The 7081-nt window shown below is 38.7% G+C and overlaps 1 long non-coding RNA gene across 1 annotated transcript in view; it reads right to left on the bottom strand.

The window, feature by feature from the left end:
* Positions 1–6488, bottom strand: part of LOC119467004 — a 20923-nt gene extending 14435 nt beyond the window's left edge. Inside the window, exon 1 of the long non-coding RNA XR_005195518.1 lies at positions 6385–6488. This is a non-coding gene — a long non-coding RNA (uncharacterized LOC119467004). The remainder of the gene's footprint in view (positions 1–6384) is intronic.
* Between the last annotated feature and the right edge of the window lie 593 nt (positions 6489–7081).

Below are 7081 nucleotides of genomic sequence, written 5' to 3'. Positions count from 1 at the left end.
TTGAGACGGAGTCTCACTGTGTCGCCCAGGCTAGAGTGCAGTGGCGCGGTCTCGGCTCACTGCAACCTCTGCCTCCTGGGTTCCAATTCTCCTGCCTCAGCCTCCCGAGTAGCTGGGATCATATGTGTGTACCGCCACATCAGCCTCATTTTGTATTTTTAGTAGAGACGGGGTTTCACCATGTTGGTCAGCCTGGTCTCGAATTCCTGACCTCGTGATCCCCCCCACCTCTGCCTCCCAAAGTGCTGGGATTACAGGCGTGAGACACCGCTCCTGGTTACGATTCCTTTTTTACTGTCATTATTCATAAGCTTGTACTCAAGGTCACCCATTTCACTGCTCACGTTTATTTTCAACTAGGCCTGAAATGGTACCAAAAAGGTGAAAGGAAGGTTCTGGCTTTGTCCCAAGTGAATCAGGCACCTCCCCGTTGTAGCACATGCTTCTGCTTAGCTTCCTATAGGTCTTCCTTCATCTGTTCGACTTGCTCGCTCACTCACTTGCAATTGTAGGCATTTGCTTTATCATCCTTTGGTGAGGCTGAGGTTGACAGTGAGTGTGAGGGAGTATGGAAAGTGAATAGGAATGAAGGAACAACTGAGCAGATATGTTCTCTGGCCACCTAGTCCTAACACAAAATTTGATAGCCCCTACCCAAAAGAATGTAAATCATTCTACTATAAAGACACATGCACACATATGTTTATTGCAGCACTATTTACATGTAAAGACATGGAACCAACCCAAATGCCCAGCAACGATAGACTAAAGAAAATATGGTACACATACAGCATGGAATACTACGCAGCCATAAAAAGGAATGAGATCATGTCCTTTGCAGAGACATGGATGAAGTTGGAAGCCATCATCCTCAGCAAACTAACACAGGAACAGAAAACCAAACACTGCATGTTCTCACTCATAAGTGGGAGTTGAACATTGAGAACACATGGACACAGGGAGGGGAACAACATACACCAGGGCATGTTGGGGAGTAGGGGATGAAGGAGGGAACTGAGAAGAGGGGTCAAAGGTGCAGCAAACCACCAGGCACATGTATACCTATGTAACAAACCTGCATGTTCTTCATATCTATCCTGCTTTTTTTAGAAGAAATAATGAAAAAATAATAAATTAAAAAATTTGATAGCTCCATTGCATTACTTGATGGGAGACGCCAGCTGGATGGCAGGGGGTCTGTGGTCTGTGGTCATAATTCTTGGTCCAATCTAAGTTGATGAAAACTGCTCTTGGAAATACTTATTAATAGTTCTGAAGCTAACTTGAATAACAAATATTGTGTGAAAATAGATCTTACCCTATTTCCCTGTCATCAGTCACTTTTCTAATTTCATCCTGGAATATAAACAGATAAACTTAGTCTGTCTAAGGAGAAGCACTATATGTTTTTAATGACCAATACAATTTATCTTTGAGAAACTTGTTTTTCACCACATTATGTAGCCCAGTAAATGGCTAAGGGAATTGTATTTTTCATAACCAACAACTCTCTCGGTGAGGCTTTTCCAAATAGGTACACAAACCAAGAAAAATATATCATGAATGTTATTGAAAAAAGTAGTTTTTTGAGACAATGAAAACATTTATTTGATTTATTTAAATTAAAGCAGAATGGCAGTGGCTCGCTTTTAATTCATGCTGTCTATGAAATTAAAGCATCTTGATTTTTCATGCTTATTGTTCCTCTTTTTAAATGGCCAACCTCAGTTGCCTATTACTTGCTCAAGTTGTTTAACCTTTGAGTATGTTTTTCATCAACAAGTAAACAAGTGTATTAAGATGCCATATTTTATCATGTGGTCAGTAGTCTCTTTTAGAAAATCCATTTGTCCTCACAGAGTATTTACAGCCCCCAAAATATGTTATTTTCCAATAATGAAACAATGTTGTGCTTAGGAATCTGGTAATAGGAATAGACTATTTGCTAACACCCAAAATGCTAAAACTGAAAGAACCCTCATAAATGTTTAGAAACTAGCATATGCAGTCACTTAAAATTTGGTGTGTAGGTACATTCCATAAATTCCAGAATCAGCTTGACGAAGGAAGATGACTGATTAACACATGTTCCAAGTAATTTGTAAAATGATACTGATCATTTCTGAAGTCCTCTTAAACTTCACAAATTTGAAATGTGTGGAAAGGTATATAGAAGTATCTTGATTTTGGATATAAAATCTTCATATTTTTTACAACGAACTCTGCAAGTAAAAGTGATAGTTTATGTTAAAACGCCAGTTTTTGCAACTAGCATAAAACTAAAAAGTGTTTCAAATACCTCAAAATAGCTGACTGTATAAGAAACCCTGTGCCTCAGAAATAAGTATGTAGAAATAATGTTTACCAAAATCAGGGTTATATGGATATATTTTCCTTTTTTTTTTTTTGAGACAGAGTCTCACACTCTTATCTGGGCTGGAGTGCAGTGGCGCCATCGCAGCTCACTGCTACCTCTGCCTCCTGGGTTCAAGGGATTCTCCTGCCTCAGCCTCCTGAGTAGCTGGGATTACAGATGTCTGCCACCATGCCCAGCTAGTTTTTTGTATTTTTAGTAGAGATGTAGTTTCACCATGTTGGCCAGGATAGTCTTGAACTCCTAACCTCATGGTTTGTCCACCTTGGCCTCCCAAAGTGCTGGGATTACAGGTGTGAACCACCACGCTTGGCCATATAAATATATTTTCTAAGTGTGCCTTGAGTTGTTCATGTCAGCAACATTATTTATAATTAACTTAAAGCAGCATTTACACAAATTTTTCTTTTGTAGGAAAAGGTCATCACTACACACAAGGTTACATTATAAGGAATATATAGAATAGTTTTTAAAGAAATATTTTTTCTTTTACCTAGAACATGTAAAATAGTATTATTTATAAGTGAAATGAAGTGAAAGAAATGACAGTTTTCAATAGGCTTGCACTAAAAACCCCAAAGACCTTTATATTACAAGAAACTGCTAGTTCTGAAAACGAAAGGCAAGCTAAAAGAATCTTTACTGTTCCACCTCCTTAGTTTGGAAAATGTAAAAACTGCTCTGAAAATAAAATATTTTATTCTTAATAGCCCAAAACACTTTCAATAAGGAAATGATTTTCAATATTCTATTAAACGGGAATCATAGGAGTGGTGTTTATGCAAAAATCTGGATTAGTGGAGTACAAATTAAATAGGAATTGTAGTAAAACAGAAACAGATTGTACAAGCATAACTCTAGAGGTACTTTAAAAGTTCAGCTACAAAGCAAGATTTGGAAATGTGATTATTGACTGACTGTGTGGGTAGCAGCTGTCTTCTGAGTTTGGAAGGGGCTGAATGTCTGAGTTTCCAGAGCTTTATTTCTCATAGGATGCCATATTGAAATGGCTTACCAATCGTTCCCCAGAATTTAGTCTGAGAGGAAGATAGCTATGAACTTCAGATAAAAGTGAATGGCCTAGCTTTTGTCATGGGAGAAAGAAAAGATTTATAACCAGACACATATGATAGTCATTTACTTTATTAGTAATGCTTTTGAACATAAGTAAATCTAGTATTGCAAATACCACACAAAGACGGGCTCCTACTTTGGGCTGGAGTGAGCTCAGAGAAAGGATCCACGGATTTCCCTGGTGAATCTGATACTTTACTCTGGACAATTTTTCCCGTCATTCCCTATTTATTATCACGTTTTCCTCCTTTATCCTTACACTGTGAATCATACAAGCTCATATCATGGATGCAGGAGGAAAATAATACCTCTGATGCCAGGCCAAGCTCTGAACTAACCAAGATATACAGCAGGACTCTTGTGGATAGAGATCAATAGGTCTAATTTAATAGTAACAAAGCTATTTGTTCAATACAGTTAGATGTAGCCAAAAGTGGGCTTGATAATATTATTCCAAATTGAATACTCACCCCAGAACATAAATTTTCTGTAGGCAGACACCTCCCTCAAAAGAAGGCAGAAGCCCAGTCTGTCTCCAGAACTCAGTAATCATCCTAAATGGTAAAGAGAGCTCAAGAGTGTTACTCTAATTCACTGGTTCTCAAATGGGTTACAGCGCCTAGGGACCCATAAATCCTTTCCAGGAATTCACAAAGTCAAAACTACTTTTATAATGACACCATTGCCTTTTTTACTCTCATTTTCTTACAAATATACAGTTGGGTTTCCAGAGGCTATATGACACATAATATTGTAACAGATTGAATGTAAAATTCAGAATCCATCTGATTCCCATTAAAAACCTTAATTAAATCGATTTTTAAAAATGTAAAACAATGCCACTTTTCTCACTAGGTTGTTTCCTGAACTATTTAAAAGTTTTAGTTTTGGACATCAGGTTTTGTTTTGTTTTGTTTTGTTGTTTTGTTTTTGAGAATGATTCTCACTCTGTTGCCCAGGCTGGAGTGCAATTGTGCAGTCTCTGCTCGCTGCAACCTCTGCCTCCTGGGTTCAAGAGATTCTCCTGCCTCAGCCTCCTGAGTAGCAGGGATTACAGGAACCCACCATCACAGAGATCATGTAATTGGAATTCAGTCCCATTCTGTCTGATTCAAAAGCCCATGCTTGTTCATCAGGGACAGGGTAAAGTGATGAAATAATGCCCTCAGCTCAGGGGCATTGCAGAAGTCAGGTCAGAGTTATCTCTTCTCCCTGTCTGTTCTGACGAACTAGCTTCCAGAATAAGAAAGGTATAGGGTGGTACCAGGTGATATTGAGGCACAGAGTTGCCTGAAGTGTCCTGAGAAGATTCCACTGCATTATTTAAAGAATGAAGGAGGATAGAGGGGGAAGTTTAGGGCTCTAAGATATCTCCACCTTTGCCAAGGATCTGAAGATCACAGATAAAGGAAGAGGTGAGTAATGGACAAAGACTTTGTGAGTATCTTACATGCACAAAACAAAGAGTGATATTATTACACCTTGGGAATGTAAACATAAGCTTTCCCATTCCCAAGACCTTTTCTAGGAGTCTGCAAGTCCAAACTATTTTCATAATACTTAGTTATTATTTCACTTAGGCATTCTTTATCTCATACGTATACAGTGGAGTTTTTCAGAGACTACAAGATGTGTGATATTGTAACACGCAGTCTACAGAAGCAGATATGAGAATCTAGCTGCATTAGAGAGATTTGCAAAAATGCAAAACAACATTACTCTTTTCACCAAACTGTTTTTTGTTCTGGAAAATATAGTTAATTTTCATAAATATACTTTATGTTAATATGAAAAGAGCTTATAACTGTTATTATAAATAAACTAATGAATATTTTTATTTAAATTTATCATTTTAATTTCTAATACCATAATTATCAACACATAGATTCCACATAAACTAAAACTATTTGGCATCTCAACAGTTTTTTATGAGTGTGAAGCCAGCTAGGCGCGGTGGCTCACAACTGTAATCCCAGCACTTGGGAGGCCAGGGCAGGTGGATCATCTGAGGTCAGGAGTTTGAGACCAGCCTGGCCAACATGATGAAACCTAGTATCTATTAAAAATACAAAAAAAAAAAATACAAAAATTAGCCAGGCATGGTGGCAGGTGCCTGTAATCCCCGGTACTCAGGAGGCGGGGGCAGAAGAACTGCTTGAACCAGGGAGGCAGAAGTTGCGGTGAGCCAAAACCATGCCATTGCACTCCAGCCTGGGTGATAGAGTGAGACTGAGTCTCAAAAAAAAAAAAAAAAAGTGTCAAGCCATCCTTAGATCAAAAAAGTTTGAGAATCACTGGCTACACTGGCTAATACCACCACTTAAAGATAACTAAGCTATGACCACCAGAGTTGAAATGAATCACCCAAAGTAACTACAACCTGGTAGAGCTCACGAAGCCAGGATTTCCCACTGGAAATATTTTAATAACACTGCTCTGACCCTCTCCTTCATTCTAAGTGAAGCCTTTCTCTATTTTCCCATTCTGTCTGCCCAGCTGTATTCACTATACCCAAAGGCACATTGCTCTTTGTTTGCATACAAACTTATCTCATTTTAGTTATAATCAAGGTTTACAACTCACCACAAGCCAGGCTGCCCTGCCCCTCCTCAACACAGATGACCTCTCCATCCTCACCTGATTTTGAACTACTTTAAATATTCTTCTCCTCCAAGAAGCTCATAATTGGAAACAGACTTTGGATCTTTTCTCCATCTCCAGGGTGGTCCTCACTGAGCTCTTCCCTTGTACTACTATTTCTAAATTCTGGTTCTCCTTTTTAATTCTTTTGCATGATACTGCGTTTGCATAAACTGAGGATTTCTATAAATGAGCTCTGGAAAGCTTAGCCTGTTTCAAGGTTATTTAGAGAACAGAAGGAATGTGTCTTCATATGAGGCGGGAGGAAGGATGCCACAACCCAGTCTTTCACTCACCAGCAAAGAATGTGTACGCTTTGGGAAGCAAGGACATCATTGCTGTGGATGCCAGTGGACAAACTTCATCCACTGGAGAAGTTTCTTTTGTCTTCAGTCAGTGCCTAGGGAAACAAGTGGAAAAGGACCAGAAAACAATTTCAAAGACATATTTTTTTTTCCCAGCTAGCAACAAGATCACCTTCCTCTAAGGTAAATAAAGGTTCATGCAAATATTGAGACTAATTGCTTAAAACTTGCAAACATCAGCAGAGGAAAACCAGTTATCTAATTGAGAAAATCACTGCTGAATTAGGAAAGATAGAGGGCATCTCTAATAGAGGTCTTCTCTACATTCCACTGTCCCAGATACAATGCAATGTACCTCCTATACTGAAGTCACTTCACACTTGGGCAATCTGGCCACCTCTTGGCCTCAGGCTTTGTTGCAGGTGGTTGGGATGGTACCTCAGCATTTTGAGCAGTCATAGCTGTTGACCAAATGGAACTGATTAATAGATTCTCTATGGTAAGTCCTACTCCCTACACAGATCATGCATCTCACTCACCAATAATACACCAAACATTCTTGATAATTCTTTGTAAAATTTTCCCTGTTGATTTTCTTTGAGGTTTTTAAATTTGTTATGTTTTATGTGGACATTTGATTAAAGAGAAATTCCTTGATAGGCTTGTGGGAGATCATGCCAAAAATGGT

Source organism: Cebus imitator, unplaced genomic scaffold (genome assembly GCF_001604975.1).
Source record: "Cebus imitator isolate Cc_AM_T3 unplaced genomic scaffold, Cebus_imitator-1.0 Scaffold251, whole genome shotgun sequence".
NCBI classification, from domain to species: domain Eukaryota; kingdom Metazoa; phylum Chordata; class Mammalia; order Primates; family Cebidae; genus Cebus; species Cebus imitator.
Note: the sequence above shows the minus strand (reverse complement) of the source record. Positions and strands in the feature narration are given on the sequence as shown.